At 40.7% G+C, this 17,159-nt stretch overlaps 1 protein-coding gene across 9 annotated transcripts in view; it reads left to right on the forward strand.

Moving 5' to 3' along the window:
* The window catches only part of Pds5b (PDS5 cohesin associated factor B), a 283,823-nt gene that overhangs the window by 70,641 nt on the left and 196,023 nt on the right, over positions 1 to 17,159 (forward strand). For 3 of the 9 annotated variants that reach the window (XM_004854752.4, XM_087199491.1, XM_087199492.1), the window contains exon 1: positions 8,302 to 8,606. The exons of 5 other annotated variants lie outside the window; for them this stretch is intronic. The gene's annotated coding sequence lies outside the window, so the exon portion shown is untranslated. Of the gene's footprint in view, positions 1 to 8,301; positions 8,607 to 17,159 lie in introns of those variants that run through there. One more of the 9 variants, XM_087199490.1, reaches the window with a different exon arrangement.

Raw genomic sequence — 17,159 nt, forward strand, 5'->3', positions numbered from 1 at the left:
GCTCAGAGGAGGTAATCTGTGCAGGCGCTAACAGCGCCCCCCCCGCCCCAGTCAAAATGAGAAAACACGTAAATAAGTCTCAAAACCAGACTTCCAGATCACCTACAGCAACCCCAAAGGGAAATGAGATGGAACACTCTGATACTCAACCACCTGGACCCACTGAACTGGCAACATAAGGGGATCTGGAAAAAATGAAATCAGAAATAATTTCTCAGATAACAGGAGAAATTGTGCCCCTTGTGCAAAACATGATTAATAAATCTAGAGAGGAGCTCAGGAACATGATGGAATCCCAACATAAGAAACAAATGGAATCCATAAAACAGATGCAAATACATTTCCAGGACATGAAAAGCTCCATCGAAAGTCTACACAGCAGAATGAGCCAATGTGAGGACACAATTTCAGATATAGAAGATAAGATTGCAATTAGTGACCAGGAAAAGAAAAATTGCTTCAAAATTATGAGGGAACATGAGAAATCAATCCAGCAGCTGCTAGATGATGCAAAGAAGAATAACATAAGACTGACTGGGCTCAATGAAGAAACAGGAGAGAGTGGAGATGACACAAAAAAGCTCTTCACAGAAATAATGGCAGAAAACTTCCCAAGCAGGGGAAAAGAGCTTGACATACAGATAAGTGAGGCATATAGGACTCCAAATAGCCTTGATCAAAAAAAATCTACACATAGGCATATAATTGTTAAGATTCCAGAAACTCAACAGAAGAACAAAGTTCTCCAAGCAGTCAGAGAAAAGAAACAAATCACATACAAAGGAAAGCCCATCAGAATCACAGCAGACTTCTCAACACAAACCATCAAGGCAAGAAGAGCTTGGAGTGACATATTCCAAGCCATAAAAGAAAATAGCCTCCAACCCAGATTGATGTACCCTGCAAAATTATCTTTCAAAATGGATGGATAAATAAGATACTTTCATGACAAAGAGCACCTTAGGAACTTCATGAATACCAAACCAGCACTCCAAAGAATTTTAGACAATATCCTAGGAACAGACATTGAGGATCACAACCCCAAGAAGCAAAGCAGAATGATCCCATCTCGCATGACAAGAAATTAAATGTAAAGGGGGAGAACCCAACAAAAAGAAAAAGTCATGGCAATGACAAGTCAATACATTTCAGTTATAACCATCAATGGTAATGGTCTCAATTCACCAATCAAAAGAAATAGACTGGCAGAATGGGTCAAGAAGCAAAATCCAACAATATGCTGCATACAAGAAACACACTTAATTCAAAAGGAAACTCATAGACTGAAAGTTAAAGGGTGGAAAACAATACTCCATGTGATGGGAACCAGAAAAAAAGCAGGAGTAGCTATCCTCTTTGCAGATCAAGTAGATTTCAAACCAACACTGATTAAGAGAGATGAAGAAGGACACTACATCCTTGTAAAGGGAAGAATCCAAGAGGAAGAGATGACAATCATAAATATCTATGCACCAAACACTAGTGCACCCAACTATATAAAACAAATACTAACGGACATGGAAAGTCATATATGCACTAATACAATTCTAGTGGGGGACCTCAACACCCCACTGTCACAAATAGATAGATCAACTAGACAAAAAATAAGTAATGAAATACTAGAACTCAATCGAGCTCTTGAACAAATGAACTTAACAGATGTTTACAGAGTCTCTCACCCCACAAAATCAGAATACACATTCTTCTCAGCTGCACATGGGTCATTCTCCAAAATAGACCACATACTCACACATGGAACATGTTTAAGTAAGTGCAAAGGAATTGAAGTTATCCCCTGTATATTATCAGACCATAGTGCGATGAAATTGGAGATCCATAGCAAAAGAAACTCAAAAAATTTCATAAACACGTGGAAATTGAACAACACACTTCTGAATAACCAATGGGTCACACAGGAAATTAAAGAAGAAATCAGACAGTTCCTTCAATTAAATGACAATGACAGTACAACATATGGAAATTTATGAAAGCAGTCTTGTGAGGGAAATTCATAGCAGTGAATACGCATATTAGGAAAACAGAATGAGCCCAATTAAACAACCTGATGGTGAACCTCAAGCTTCTAGAAAAAGAAGAGCAGGACAACCCCAAAGCTCATACAAGGGAGGAAATTATAAAGATCAGAGAAGATATCAATGCCATGGAGACTAAGAGAATGATAAAAAAAATAAATGAAGCCAAGAGTTGGTTCTTCAAAAGAATCAACAACATTGACAAACCTTTAGCCGACCTTGTCAGAAAAAAAAAGAAAAGGCCCAAATCCATGCAATTAGGAATGAAAAGGGTGAAACTACAACAGACCCAGCAGAAATCCAGAGGATCATCAATACCTATGTCCAGAACCTGTATGCCAATAAGATGGACAACACAGAAGAAATGGACAGATTCCTAGATACATATGAATTACCAAAGTTGAACGAAGAAGACCTAAAAATTCTGAACAACCCAATATCAACCCATGAAATTGAAAATGTAATTAAAAACTTATCAACTAAGAAAAGCCTGTCCCTGATGGCTTCACTGCTGAATTCTACAAGACATTTAGAGAGAAACTGCTGCCACTACTGTTTAAACTCTTCAATGAAATTGAAAGGGAAGCAATACTCCCAAATTCATTCCTGGAAGCAAGCATCACCTTGATCCCTGACGCAGAGAAAGACCCAACTGAAAAAGAAAACTATAGGCCAATCTCACTCATGAACATAGATGCAAAAATCCTTAATAAGATAATGGCAAACAGAATGCAGAAGATCATCAAGAAGATCATACACCCTGATCAAGTGGGATTCATCCCAGGGATGCAGGGATGGTTCAATATATGCAAATCAATCAATGTAATACACTATATCAATAGAGCCAAGGAGAAAAACCATATGATTATCTCCATAGACACAGAAAAAGCATTTGACAAAATCCAACATGCATTTATGATAAAAATCCTACAAAAAATTAGAATAGATGGTCTCTACCTCAAAGTGATAGAAGCCATCTATGAAAAACCAACAGCCAATATCATACTAAATGGTCAAAAACTGAAATCCTTCACACTAAAATCAGGAACAAGACAAGGATGTCCACTATCACCACTCTTGTTCAGTATAGTTCTGGAAACATTAGCCACGGCAATTAGACAAGAGAAAGAAAGAAAACAAATAAAGATAGGTAATGAAGAAGTCAAATTGTCATTATTTGCAGATGACATGATACTCTATACAGAAGACCTCAAAAACTCCACCAAAAGTCTTCTAGACTTAATAACCAAATTCAGTCAAGTAGCTGGCTACAAGGTTAACACACATAAATCAAAAGCTTTCCTCTACACAAATGACAGACTCACTGAGAGAGAAATAGGGCAAATAATTCCTTTCAAAATAGCATCCAGAAAACTGAAATACCTAGGAATCAACCTAACGAAAGAAATCAAAGACCTCTTCTCTGAAAACTATGGCACTCTGAAAAGAGAGATTGAAGATGATATCAGAAAATGGACAGACATCCCCTGCTCCTGGGTAGGAAGGATTAATATACTGAAAATGGCCATACTTCCAAAACTGCTATATAGATTTAATGCAATTCCAATTCAGATCCCAGCAGCATACTTCATGGACCTTGAGAAAACAATCCAAAAATTCCTTTGGAACAAGAAGAGACCCAGAATAGCAAAAGCAATTCTAGGTAACAGAGACATGGCAGGAGGTATCACAATCCCCAACCTGCAACTATACTACAAAGGTACTGTGATAAAAACAGCATGGTACTGGCAAAGAAACAGACTTGAGGACCAGCGGAACAGATGAGAAGATGCAGAAACAACGCCAGACACACTCAGCCATCTCATCTTCGATAAAGGAGCCAAACACCCTCACTGGAGGAAAGATAGCCTTTTTCATAAATGGTGCTGGAAAAATTGGGCTTCAACTTGTCAAAGATTAAAACTAGACCTGTATCTCTCACCATGCACTAAACTAAAATCAAAACGGATTAAAGATCTAAATATTAAAATAGAAACTCTGAACCAGTTGGAACAGAGGTTAGGTAGAACCCTTGAAGACATCGGTGTAGGAAAAGATTTTATGAACAAAACCTCAGTTGCCCGTGAACCAGCACAAACAATCAACAAGTGGGATCTCTTCTTATTAAAAGGCTTCTGCACAGCAAGAGAAACCACCAGCAGTGTGAAGAGACAACCCACAATGTGGGAAAATATCTTCACCTGCTCTTCCTCAGACAAAGGTCTACTATCTCGAATCTATAAAGAACTTAAAAAGATCAGACCTCCCAAATTGAAAGACCCAATCCGAAAATGGGCATCTGAAATGAACAGACATTTCTCAGACAAAGAAGTAGCAAGAGCAAATAAATACATGAAAAAATGTTCAACATCACTGGTCATTCGAGAGATGCAAGTGAAAGCAACACTGAGATTCCACTTCACTTCAGAAAGAATGGCTGCTATCATGAAATCAACCAATAACAAATGCTGGTGGGGCTGTGGGGAAAGAGGAACCCTGCCCCACTGCTGGTGGGAGTGCAGACTGGTGCAAGCACTGTGGAAATCAGTATGGAGATACCTCAAAGAACTAGGACTGGAAGTCCCATTTGACCCTGCTATTCCACTGCTGGGGATCTTCCCCAAAGTATTAAGAGAATTATACCACAGTGATATATATGTGCCCATGTTCATAGCAGCACAGTTTGTAATAGCGAAAACTTGGAAACAGCCCAAATGCCCATCAACTGGAGACTGGATAAAGAAAATGTGGTTTTTGTATAAAATGGAGTACTACTCAGCCATAAAAAATGAGAAATTAGAGACATTTATCGCTAAGTGGATACACATTGAGGTGATACTCTTAAGTGAAATAAATAGGACACACATGTATAAATACTGGATAGTTTCTCTGTTGTGAGAAACTGAAAGTGTACATAAGGTCTAAATGTATAATAGGTAATGTGAAATAGGAAGAAAAGGGGCAAAGGGGAAGGAAGTGGGAAGGCTAGGGGAAAGGAAAGAATGGAAAAGAAAAATATGAGAAAAGGAAAATAATGGAAACAAAGTCTTTGCAAATAGGGAAGAGTGGAGGGGGTGAAGGGAGGGCAGGGAAAGGGGAAAAAAAGAAGAGCAAAGATACTCATGTAATGGTACAAGATCCCAATGATGAATGTAACTGTATTTTATACCTACAACATACCAATAAACTTAATGGGAAAAGAAAAAAAGATAAAGTTCACAAACAATGAGGATCCCCCCCCCCAAAAAAACAAACAAAAAACCCCCATGATAGTGGCAATGGAGATATATTTAGGGCTCTTCATATTAATGATGTGTGTTCCTGATGCCTTTTAGCTTCCTAACCTCCTTAACCTCAACTTTAGATCTCATCCCTTCAAAAAAGCATCTGAATAACCAATGTATGAGTGGTTTGGTATACAGGACAAATAGCCTTTTGAAGATATCTGTGCCCCCATCTGCAGAACCTTTGAGTATGTTGTATTACATGGTAAAAGGAGATTATAGTTGCAGATTGAATTAAAGTTGCTAATCAGATGATCTTAAATTAGGGAGATTATCCTGGATTATCTAGGTATGCCCCATATAATAATAGGGTCTTAAAAGTGGATAAAAGGGACAGAAGGGAGTGAGAGAAAGAGATGCACAATGGAAGCAAGGTAAGAGAGATAGATGCTGTGGTGTTGGCTGTGAATATGGAGCAAGAGGGATATGATCCAGGAAATATGATCCACCTCTATAAGACAGAGGAGGCAAGGCACCTAGAGAGTCCTCTAGAGCCTCCACAAAAAAACCCACAGCTCTGCTGAGCCTTTTGATTTTGGCCCAGTAATATTCCTGACAGACCTCTGAGCTACAGAACAGTAATACTTTTGTATTTTTTTAAGCCATATAGTTTATGATAATTAGTTATAGCAGCAATAGACAACTAGTACTAAAGTACTAGTAGTGGGTACTGGATATGTAGTTTTCATGATCAAAGATAATTCTAACCGTGTATATCAGCATTGAAATATAATTTCCACACAATCTGTTCTTCTCAGGGTAGAAAGCATTCACAGCTGTTTTGAGTGATTCATGTTCTTAACTCTCTTAGATTGTGCCATGGACAATTGCATTTATTCTGACGAATTTCATCTTGGTTATTTATTTATTTGAGAAAGAGGTCTTGCTATGTTGTCCAGTCTGGCCTCAAACTTGTGGTCCTCCCACTTCAGCCTCCCAAGTAGTGCGGATTACAGGCATATAGAACCATAACGGACTTGGTTATTTTTTAAAATCTCAAACAGAAGAATATTTTTGTATATATTGAGTCTTAAAAGCAGTGATGCAGGGGCTGAGGATTTAGCTCAGTGGTTCTGGCGCCTGCCTCGAAAGCGCAAGGTTCCCAGTTCAATCCCTGGTACCAAAAAAAAAAAAAGCAGTGATGCACATCTAGTAATCCCAGCTACCCAGGGGCCTGAGGCAGGAGTGTCACAAATTGAAGGCCAGCCTCAGCTACTTAGCAAGCCTGTTTGAAAATAAAATATAAAATTAACTGGGGAGGTAGCTCAGTGGATTCAGTCCTCAGCACCAGAAAAAAAAGAATACCTTTCACAAGAAATAATGCTTCATTGAGACTTTAGGGATTTTCTTAGTTCATCTGAAAGGTAACTGCCCCATCGAGCCTTAACATACTGTTCTTTTGGAAGCTATCTTCTTTCTGCCTGTTCTTTTCATTGGTTCAGTCCTGTGGTGTTGGTAGCCTGAGGTGCACAATATAGATCCATGTTCTGAAACTCATGACATTTATTTTATAATAGCGAGGGTTAATGGTGACACTAGCAAAACTGCTCACCATCATGACATGACACCTTCAGTACTCACCATCACACATAAAATGGAGAATGACATTCAAACAATTGACAACAAAAATTTTTACTAAGCACCTACTATGTGCCAAATGATGGGGATAAGAACAGTGAATAATGTAGACAATTCTTGCTCTCTTTTTGTTCTGAAACTTTCTTGCTCCTCATCTGTGGAAGTTTGAGAACTGAAGATGGCAAGGTAAGAAAGACAAAGAGCTAGGGAAAATTTTTCTAGAATTATGCATCCTACTCTCTCTTTCTATGCAAAGATTTATGTTAACGGAACAATGATGTAAAATAGGAAAGTTCCTGAGATGATTTTTAAAAGGAGAGTAGAAAGCACTTAGGGGACTGAAAGAATGCACAAAATGGGTAGAACCCTGTAGTATTCTACGGAAAAATCTCAAGTGGTGAAAACATTAACCCAGGTATAGTAAGCGCTGGCAGAGATTGAGGCAGAATTGCCCAGAGAAGTCTACTGAGGTAGAAATGAATAGGTCTCAGTATCTATAGATGTCCTGGCCTGACAGCATCTTATAACACTTCTTTCCTATAACAATAACATTATTTTGTACAACAGCATTATCTACTTTTTGTTTCAAATGATAAATATCCTGCTGCAATCCACTAATGCACTTTTTGTTAGTTCACTGTTGAAACAAATTCTCTGGAACAGTTCTAGTGACCAAATAGCGTGTCCTATTAGGGAACACATGCTCACAGCCAGGACAGTATTAATGGAAGTAAAAGGAGAAAGCAGTCCTTTCTTCACCTCTGGCAGAGGACCGGCTGGGGTGAAAACCTTTCCCCACCGTGAGGGATCCGCTGCGGTGACCAGGCGGAGCCCACCCTTTTGTGCAGGTGCGGGAGGCAGGAGCGGCCCCTTCCGCAGGCCAAGGGGAAGAAACACACCTGGAGCGCATCTCTGTGGCTTGCAGACCTATGCTCCCTCTAACAAGGGCAATTCTGTCCAAGCGAAGGAAAGGGACGCTTTGTTACAGGTTGAATTACTGTGTCTCTCCTCCCACACGCCGCCTATTAGACAATCCTCACATTCAGAAAGCGGAGGGATTTAGTAAAAACGTTCACATACAGTGTGGAAAAAATTGAATGCATTTTGAGATCACTAGGTCAGAACTACTAAGCAAAGAGCAAAGTAGTTAATAAACCAATTTTGTTTACACCGCACAACATCAATGCTGAATGTCAGTGTTTTAAAATCACTCAACCTCTATCCGAAAAGTTACAGATCTATATATATGTGGGTTTCGGTAGAAGTCTAGCATCGCAGACGCAGAGAACGCCCACAGCGTGGCCCACCTGGCCACCGCCGAGGCGGCAGCGGCACGTTTGGGAGGCTGCGCGCACGCGGACGGGGCGGAGCGGAGGAGGAGCCTGCGCGTGCGCGCGGACAGAGCTGAGGGGCCGAGCCTGGCGGGAAGGGTGGTGTGCGTGCGGACGAGTGCTTGCAAGGCCGTCGGGTCGGCAGGGGGCGCTGCGCACCCACGCCGCGATCTGCCTGCCCCCGGGTGCTGTCCGCCGCGGTTCGATTGGAGCAGCCGCCGAGGAGCGCTTGGCGCCATTTTGAAGCAGAGAGGAGGAGGAACGGCCGGGCTGGCTGCGGAAGGGGAGGGGGGCAGGAGGCGATTGGATGCGGCGGCGGCGGCGGCGGCGGATCCCGGAGAGCAGCGGAGTGAGAGGAGTAGCGAGTCGGGAACCCGGAGGTAGGAAACAATTCACTTAACGGAAAGGAAATGTCTCTCCCCTCTCGTCGCCGCGCTCCATTTTTCAGCGGCGGGTGCCTCGGCTGTGTGTCTGTGTGTGGCGGGGCTGAAGCGCCGCCCGCCCGGTCGCCAGCCAGCCGAGACTCGCCTCCCGCGTCGGGGGCTGCAGCGGGCGGCTGCCCGGCGGCGGCCCGGGGCGGGGGCGCGGGCCGGGCTGCGCGGTGGGGGTGGGGAGGCCCCGCTGCCGGCGCGCGGCTCCACGCCGTGGCCGGTGGAAATTAAACTTGCCGCCCTGCTCCCGGCCCGGGCGCCCGCGGGCGGTGACCTTGCGCGCGGCCCGGGGTCCCAGCAGCCCCGCACCCGCGCCCTCCGCCGCGGCGCCCCTCCCCTCCCCCGCCCCGGCGGGCGGGCGCTGTTTCCCGGGCGGCGGGCGGCGGGCGGCGGCGCGGCGCTCCTGTTGAATTCTCCGGCTGGCGGGTTTCCCCCTTCCGGGCGCGGGGCGCACGGGGCCGGGCTGCAGGCACCCTCGCCCTTCCGCGAGGTCCCCGCGCGCTGCTCCGCGCAGTCCGGGCCTCCGCTCCGGACGGGAACGCGGGCTGAGGGAGTGACATTTTTAGCCTGCTAGTTGCCAGCCGCTGGAGATAAAGCGCGCTAAGCTCGCCTCTTAGCTGGTGCTGGGGGAACCCGAGGACCTCCTTGAGGAAGAGCCCAGCACTGGCATGAAGTGACTCCTCCCCGGCGACTGCTAGGTTCTCGCTTTTCCTTAGCACGGAACCGCTGTGAACGTGGTGTGCGGCGGAGGAGAGTTTACCTTCCTGCACCGTTATTGCATTGACAATTTAAAAGTTTTCTGGCCAGAGAAGAGTCTTGTTTGTTGTTGGCTGCCCTGGGTTCTTGGAAAGCTTACTCTGAGCAGCCCGACAGTGACTGGAGGGAATGAATCTGAACCCTGAAGGCTGCACCTCGTCTTCAGAACTCCCTGCTACTTTGTTCCTTCTCGCGCACGATGTGCGCTTGAGAAGGGTTCCAAAGAGCTGATAAGTCATTTAGGCACCATACGCGTCTTACCCATCCTCACTAACCCCAAGCAAGGGTTAACCCTTTAAAAAAAATGCCCAAGAACGCTCCTCTCACGCTTGTGTTACGAAGTGATGGATGGCAGTGGTGTCCGTCCGAATGACTCTACCCTGTTTCTTAAATAGTGTCGGAAGCTCTGGATGTAGCCTTTCATTTCGAAGGTTGTTCTGCGGTCTTGAGAGTTGGGAAATCCTGTCTGTCTTCCTGATAACCTTTTAAAACTCAACTGTGTTTATATATGAGGCGATAATTATTTAAATCCTGAATGGCAGTATAATCATTGTTCTCAGCATATCTAGATGAAGGTCCAACGTTAACTCGTGTCAGTAAAATATAGTTAGAAACACACAAACATGGGCCTTAAAGGACACCTCTTTGCAGTATACATGTCAGATATTAGGATTTTTAGGGACAGTAAACTGAGTATTTGGTATACACAGGTCAGTTTGTGGAACATTTAATCTTGCATCTAATGCTGATAGCAGAAGACACAATTAAAGTAAATAGTAGTGAATTTGTAAGTCAGAATATTATTTCTTTGAAATAAAATTTGTATATAACAAATGTACAAACATATGAAAGGTGCATTTTAAGTTTTTAAAAAATTACTGAGATATTATCTTTTTTTTCTAATGGTTTAATGTTTTCTCCTCTCAGCTGGGTTTTACTTGAAGTATATTTTAATGAGAAGATAGTGCTTGTTTTGGTTTTTGTTTCTTAAAAGAACTTTCTCCTTTTGGTTGAGATTGATTCTCCTTGTGTTAACTTTGCTTTTACAGAAGCTTTTGTTAACTCTTCCTGTTGCCTTATTCCTCTCTGGTAATCATTTTCTCCACCCCCTATTTTCCCTAAGAATTAGAGGAGTTATATGAGGACAGTGATTTCCAAGGTTCTGTGGAGTTGGCTGTTGGATAGAAGTTGGCTTTATCAGAAATTTATTAAACCTGAAATAAAGTGATACTCTGTGTTAGGGTTTGCTCTGGTGAGGAATGATGTGATAACATATATCCACAATTTTATGAGGAAGAGAATATTTTGCTAGGCTATGCTTTTTCTGTTTATTTCCCTTCACAAGTTTGGAGACTAACCTTTGACTCCCTCAGTGTTAATCATGTTTGCTTATAATTAAGAGAGCTTACTCTGATTGGTGTATAAAACTCTTGGATGATATATACTGTTTATAATTTATATTAGAAAGAATAAATTTATATTTACTTTGTTAGTGTTAGAAAGCTACAAGAAAATTTAAGGATGCTGTCCAACTCTCTTGAAAAATTAGGTTCAGATTATAATTTGATTCATTTATCCAAGGTCACAGTCATATTCATGTGGTGGGTTGGGGCAAGCTCTTAGTTCTCCTGGAAGCTTAGAAACTTCCTGGGGTCTGTATTGTTTTATTCAGGACTTAGCAATATTTAAAATTATTGTGAGGCAACATACTGTTTTCCATTCCTTTTTTTTTTTTTTTTTTGGTACCGGGGATCGAACTCGGGTCCTTACACTTGCACAGCAGGCGGCGAAACCACTGAGCTAAATCCCAGGCCCTCCATGCTCCATTCCCTTCTTACCTTTTCATTCATTCAACAAAGAAGTAAAGTTTCAAGGTTTCCTATAGTCTGGTTTTAATACTTTTAGCCAAGATTTAGTCCATTTAAGTTTTCTCAGAAGATAACCTCTTGCATGTCTTTGTTTCCTGGAGCTGCTTGCTATTTCATTGTGTAACACTACCTGACATGACATTTATTCTTTGTGAAATTTGTGTTTTTGTTTGTTTGTTGTTGTTGTTTGTTTTTTTTTTGGTACCAGGGATCGAACTCCGGTCCTTGTGCTTGAGAGGCAGGCGCCGGAACCACTGAGCTAAATCTCTGGCCCTCTTTGTGAAATTTGTAAGCCACAGTAATTTGGAAAAGTTAGCATGAAGTTTATTTTGTTACATGCTAGAATACGTGTATGAGTGTGTTACTTTTAAACTTTTTGCTACACAAGTCATTTGTCACTTCCATTTACAGTAAGCATTGTATTTGGTACGTGTGTTCCTGTTTGGGAATGTTAAAAATTCTCCAAATGGTTAGTTTTAAAATAAAGCCACTAATTTCTCAGATAATGTATGCATCTTGTAATCTTATTTAAGAAGCTTCCAAGTGGTTGCAATTTTGACTCTTTGGTGAGTAGAATCCAGCCCTTTCCTCACACTATTCTGTTATGAGCTACCTGATTTTAACTGTTTCTCCCAATGTTTGAAGCATGCTTTATAATGTTTTCACTAAATAGTGGTGAATTAAAAATAAGTTTGCTGTGTTGAAACTGTAATTGGTTTTTACTGGCATTAGTGTTTATGCACAGTGAGAAAATCACAAAGATAAAATTCAAATGAATAAAATTTACTTGTTTAAATTTTAAAGCAACTTATGAGATATTTAAAAATCCATAGTAGTTATTTTGCTAATAATTAGAAATTAATAGTAAGCAGTAATACATTCTTGGCTTAGCTGTGTAATACTTAAAAGTCAGTTGAGGAGAGTGGAAGAAAGACTGATTAAAGCAGGAAGCTATTTTGAGGGATCTTTTGGGTCCAGAAGTACTCTATTGCCCTGTCTTTTCTTTGGCAGAGAATGCAGTGAACTGATTTCAGTGAAAATAAGCAAATACTAAGCTTCTTTATACATGTAGTACCAGGGATGATAGAATAAACATGACTGAGACACAGGGGCCTATAGAAGTGTACAAAGTAGATGTTGGTTAGCGATGCATACCAAAGTGGTGAGAGCTGAGGAGAGCAGAGGAAAGTAGGATCCCTGCCGTTAATTGGTTCTGAAAGGGGCAGGCTTTCTTTAGTGACACTTTGAGGTTGCTCTTCTTTATGAGGGAGAATGAAATTAGCCAAGACTAGATATACAACTGATAAGGAGGAACCATAACCATAATTATTGCCTCTTTCTTGGAGAGAATGGTTAGGGACCTGAGAGTTTGTGGTTCCCTGGATGGGAATTTTTTTTGTCTCATAGGAGTGATTTTAAAGGAAGCGAAGAGATTATAAAGGGAAGTTCCATATCCCAAAGTGCTAAGATGCTCTGAGACAACTAAAATGCCTCCACCCAGTACCAAATTTCTTGGATTTGGGAATGGAGTTCCAAATCACTCGTTTGAGAACCAGTGGCCTAGAGTGAGGTAAAGAGGACAAAATGGCCAGCCCATTGATGATAACAAGTGGATGTAATAACTGGAAACAGACAGGAGTCTTAAACCAGTCGCCTCCCAAACCTACTAAGATTTACTTATTCCATTAAAAAAAAAAAGTGAAGCTGGATGGGAAGAATACAAAATATAGAAATTAAGCAGAAACAAAGCTCATGCAGTGATATCAACATTCCAAGTTTTCTGTAAACTTCAGCGTGGGAGACCTCTGATATTGTCACAGAATTATCACCTACAGTAAGGTACTATTAAAAATTAGGCAACAAAGTGAACAGAAGCTAGAAATAAACTGTTCCCTTTAACTGGTTTAAAGTAAATCTGTTTTCCTCTTAAGAAAAACTAAGCCCCTCAAATCTGGAGAAACTGAACAAAGTCTAGGTCACTATCCTACACCAGGAAAGAGGAGCAAACCAAATGACAGTACACATAAAAATGAAATGGCCCATGAAGGTGGGAGGGAGAGTGACAGAACAGAACAAATAGATAGTACAAGCAGAGCTGACCCTATAAAAAATTTTACCTGTTGTGACTCTCCTCTCCCTTTCTGAGGATTCTGCCTCTCTTTCACATTGTCACCAAGTCAAGGAGTAAGTGAAAGCCTAGCACAGTAGCCTGTCTATTCAGAGTACTGAGCTGCTTCAAAGTGTCACAGGCTCCAAAATCCTTTTCCTCTTCCAAAGTCTCATCTCTCTCAGACCATCTTAGCACTTAGGTACAATTTCATGTACTGTAGTCTTATGCTGTAACTCCTGAGCACTCTCGCCCTCCTCTTACTGCGCCTTTTGTATCGTACTTTCCATTTTTCTCCCCCTTGCCTTATGATGTAGCACAATTAAGTCATCTTTTTGGTCTTAGTTAGAACTTGGAAGGTCACTAACACTTAAGATTTGAATGTTGGTGGGGAGCATACTTAAGTATTGGATACGGTGCTTGATAAATGAAGTCCCTGTTTAAGGAAGGCAAAAAAGCATGGCAGTTAAAAGCATATAGAATTAAAAGTCAAGACTGCTTGGGTTTTTATCCCATCTCCATCACTAACTAGATGTGTCATCATGGGCTGGTGCCTAATCTTGCCAAACCTCAGTTTCTTTTCTTTCTTTCTTTTTAAGACAGGGTCTTACTATGTGGTTCAGGTTGACCTTGAACTCACTATGTAGCCCAGGCTTGGTCTCAAACGAGGCAGTCCTCCTGCCTCAGCCTCCCGAGGGCTCATATTACAGGCGTGCACCACCACGCCTGGGCAAGCCTGTTTCTTAATGTGTAAAGTGAGAGTAATAGCAGATAGCTCATTTTAAAAAACAGCGTTACTGAGATACAGTTCATATACCATAGAAATCTATCCATTGAGAAAGTTCACTATTTATTTATGTTTAGGTATATTCATAGGTATGTGCAGCCATCACCACAGTCTGATCTTTGGAACTCTGTTGTCTTTTGGAAAAAGAATCCCAAAGCCATTAGTTGTTGTTCCCCATTACTCCTTGTTTCTTTAGTTTTTGGGATAAGCCAGGACAAATGCTTAATACAGCTTTGTGTCATATGTATTTTGTGATAAAATATGATCATACTCTTTGTGTGGGGACTGTGGCAAAATCCTTTTACGCCATTTCAGAGAAAACCAAAATGCAGTAGTTCTTTTTTTTTAGATTTTTCTATAGCAAAACATTTATTTTTAGGCGTATATAATAACACTCAAGATAACATACGTGATAACATAACATGATAACACTCATCATAGGGAATTCATAGGGAATTCATACCTGTACGTGATACATCCTGGCTCTTTTTTCTCCTTTCCCCCTTCTCTCAAGCCCCCTCCCCTCCCATGTACAGAAGCTTTGTTTCCATTTTTTCCTTCTAGTTTCAGATAATTATTTCTTTTTTTTTTTTGGTAGCGGGAATTGAACTCAGGACCTTGCACTTGCGAGGCAGGTGGTGGCACCACTGGCTAAATCCCTGGCCCCAGATAATTATTTCTTGAGTGGACTTTGCATGCAGAAAAAATTGTGCTCAATGCTGACTAGAGCTATAAAGATGAAAAATACTTCTTCAGTCAGGAGATGTATGTTGAAGCAGATAGAAAGAGGCTGGAAAAAAATTACAAAACAAGGGAGAATATGGCTAGTGCTCTCAGACTTGAAATTAGAAATTTGAGAAAAGATTAATCATGTTACTCAGATAGTAGAGGAACACTGAAAACTTTCTTGAAGAATCCATTTGGCTAAATCTTAGATGCTGGAGAAATGGAAATTTAGGCTTCAAAGAAGAGTATTTGAAGACATGTTAACTAAGGTCTTAAATTTTTTTGTTTTGTTTTCTCATGCTCCTGCCCCTGTCTGATCATTGCCTCTGGATGTTACCTCCACACTCTCTGATGTTTCTCAACTGTTGCAAACCTAGGAAATGGAATATTTTAAGTAAGCTTCTAGAAAGTGCCTGGTGTGTCTATAGGAGGTTGTCAGAATGTGGCCTTATGTTGTCACTTTGTCACTTAGACACTTGCCTTTGTAATGTATTTTTTGTGTTTTTTACTTCACCTCATTTATGTAATTGGCTTTTTTCCCTGCTTTTTTCTTATAGCGCTTGGGATTAAACATTACACATGGTAGGCAAGTGCTCTACCTTTGGGTTTCATCCCAAGCTCTTAATTGGCTTTATAGAATAAATAATTACTAGATAAATCAGGTTCTTATACATGTCTTCCTCTCTACTTCTACGAAATACTGTATCTTCTGTCCTTTTCCACATTTTCTTTTTTTTTTTCCTAGTGTACTCTTGGAGATAGCACCTCCAGTACAACATACCCAAAACTGAGCTGCCCTTTCCTATTCTTAACTTTTTCTAACTATTGCCTAATCAACACAGACTTTTTTTCTTTTGTTTTAAGGTTGTAAGGGATGACTAGATTTATCATCATGTCAGAAACTTAAGAGTCATCTTGACCCCTCCATTTCCTCTTCCTCTCACATAAAATGAGTTACCAAATCTTGTTGATTCCAATACAGTATTTCAGAGTTTATAAACAAAAATCTGCACGCACATGTCTAAGTACTTAAAAAGTAAAGCAAGTCTCATCCATACCCTTTCCATCTATTTGGTTCCCAGACTGCTATAATAGTTTGTAAATGCTACTCATTTCTTACATATCCTAGTAATACAACCACATATAAATGTATTTATTAATCTTACCTTGCTCTCCTCCCAGTACATTTTACACTTTGTTTGAATTTTAACTTCTCTACCCTTTGTTTTTTTTTCCCCCTCGGTATTGGAGATCGAACTCAGGGCCTTGTGCTTGCCAGGCAGGTGTGGTGCTACTGAGTTACATCCTGGCCCTTTTACTTTTTTCATTATATAATTTACCCTAAATAGTTTTCTGTATGATTATATAAAATGTTTTTGCATGTTCTCTCTCCACCCCACAGCTGCAAAATGTTCATTTTTATTTATGTAATTTTAACTAGTCTATTGATAGTTTCTAGGTTTTATTATTATAAGATTTCTGCAGTGAGCAACTTTACATGGATATCATTTTGTACGGATATCATTTTGTACTTATCCCACAAGTATTTCTGTTGGGTTAATTCCTGGAAGTGGAACTGCTGGGCCAAAGACTATATATATACTTCTGATTTTGTTAAATTGTCCTCTGTAGAGGTTGTAACAGTGATGTGTATGTAAGAATATGTTTCCCTATAGCCTGCCAACATTGTGTATAGTCACACTTTTTGAATTTTTGCCAATTTGATAGGTGAAAAATGACATTTTGGTATAGCATTTTTTTTTTTTTTGGTACCAGGGATCAAACTCGGGACTTTGTGCTTGAGAGGCAGGCGCCGGAACCACTGAGCTAAATCCCTGGCCCCTTTTCAGTATAGTTTTAATTTACATTTCTTATGAATAAAGCCGAGCATTATTTTATATGTTTGAGTCATTTCTAAAATTTTACTGAGGATGGTGTGTTCTTAATCTTTTTTTTTCATTTTCTTGCTGATTTTGGAGATTTTCTCTTCAGTTCCTATTGCTTGGATTGGTTTACTAAAAGTAGAAGGTCACATGCTTACTCTTCTGCAGTTGTCTTCTTTCTGGCCTCTGATTCTCTCTCACGTATTAATGGATATTTCTAATCATAAATTTGAATGTCTCATCCCTTAAAACTGTTCAGTGGTTCTGTAATCCAAATTCCGGAGCACGAGCACAATGCCTAGTCACCTTGCTAACATTTCCTTTCTTTTGTTTATAGGGTCTCTGAGACTCTTAAACATTGAACTGTGCCTAGCT

This window comes from Heterocephalus glaber, unplaced genomic scaffold (genome assembly GCF_053883595.1).
Source record: "Heterocephalus glaber isolate CG9 unplaced genomic scaffold, H.glaber_assembly_v1.0 deba00001720, whole genome shotgun sequence".
Lineage (NCBI taxonomy): Eukaryota > Metazoa > Chordata > Mammalia > Rodentia > Bathyergidae > Heterocephalus > Heterocephalus glaber.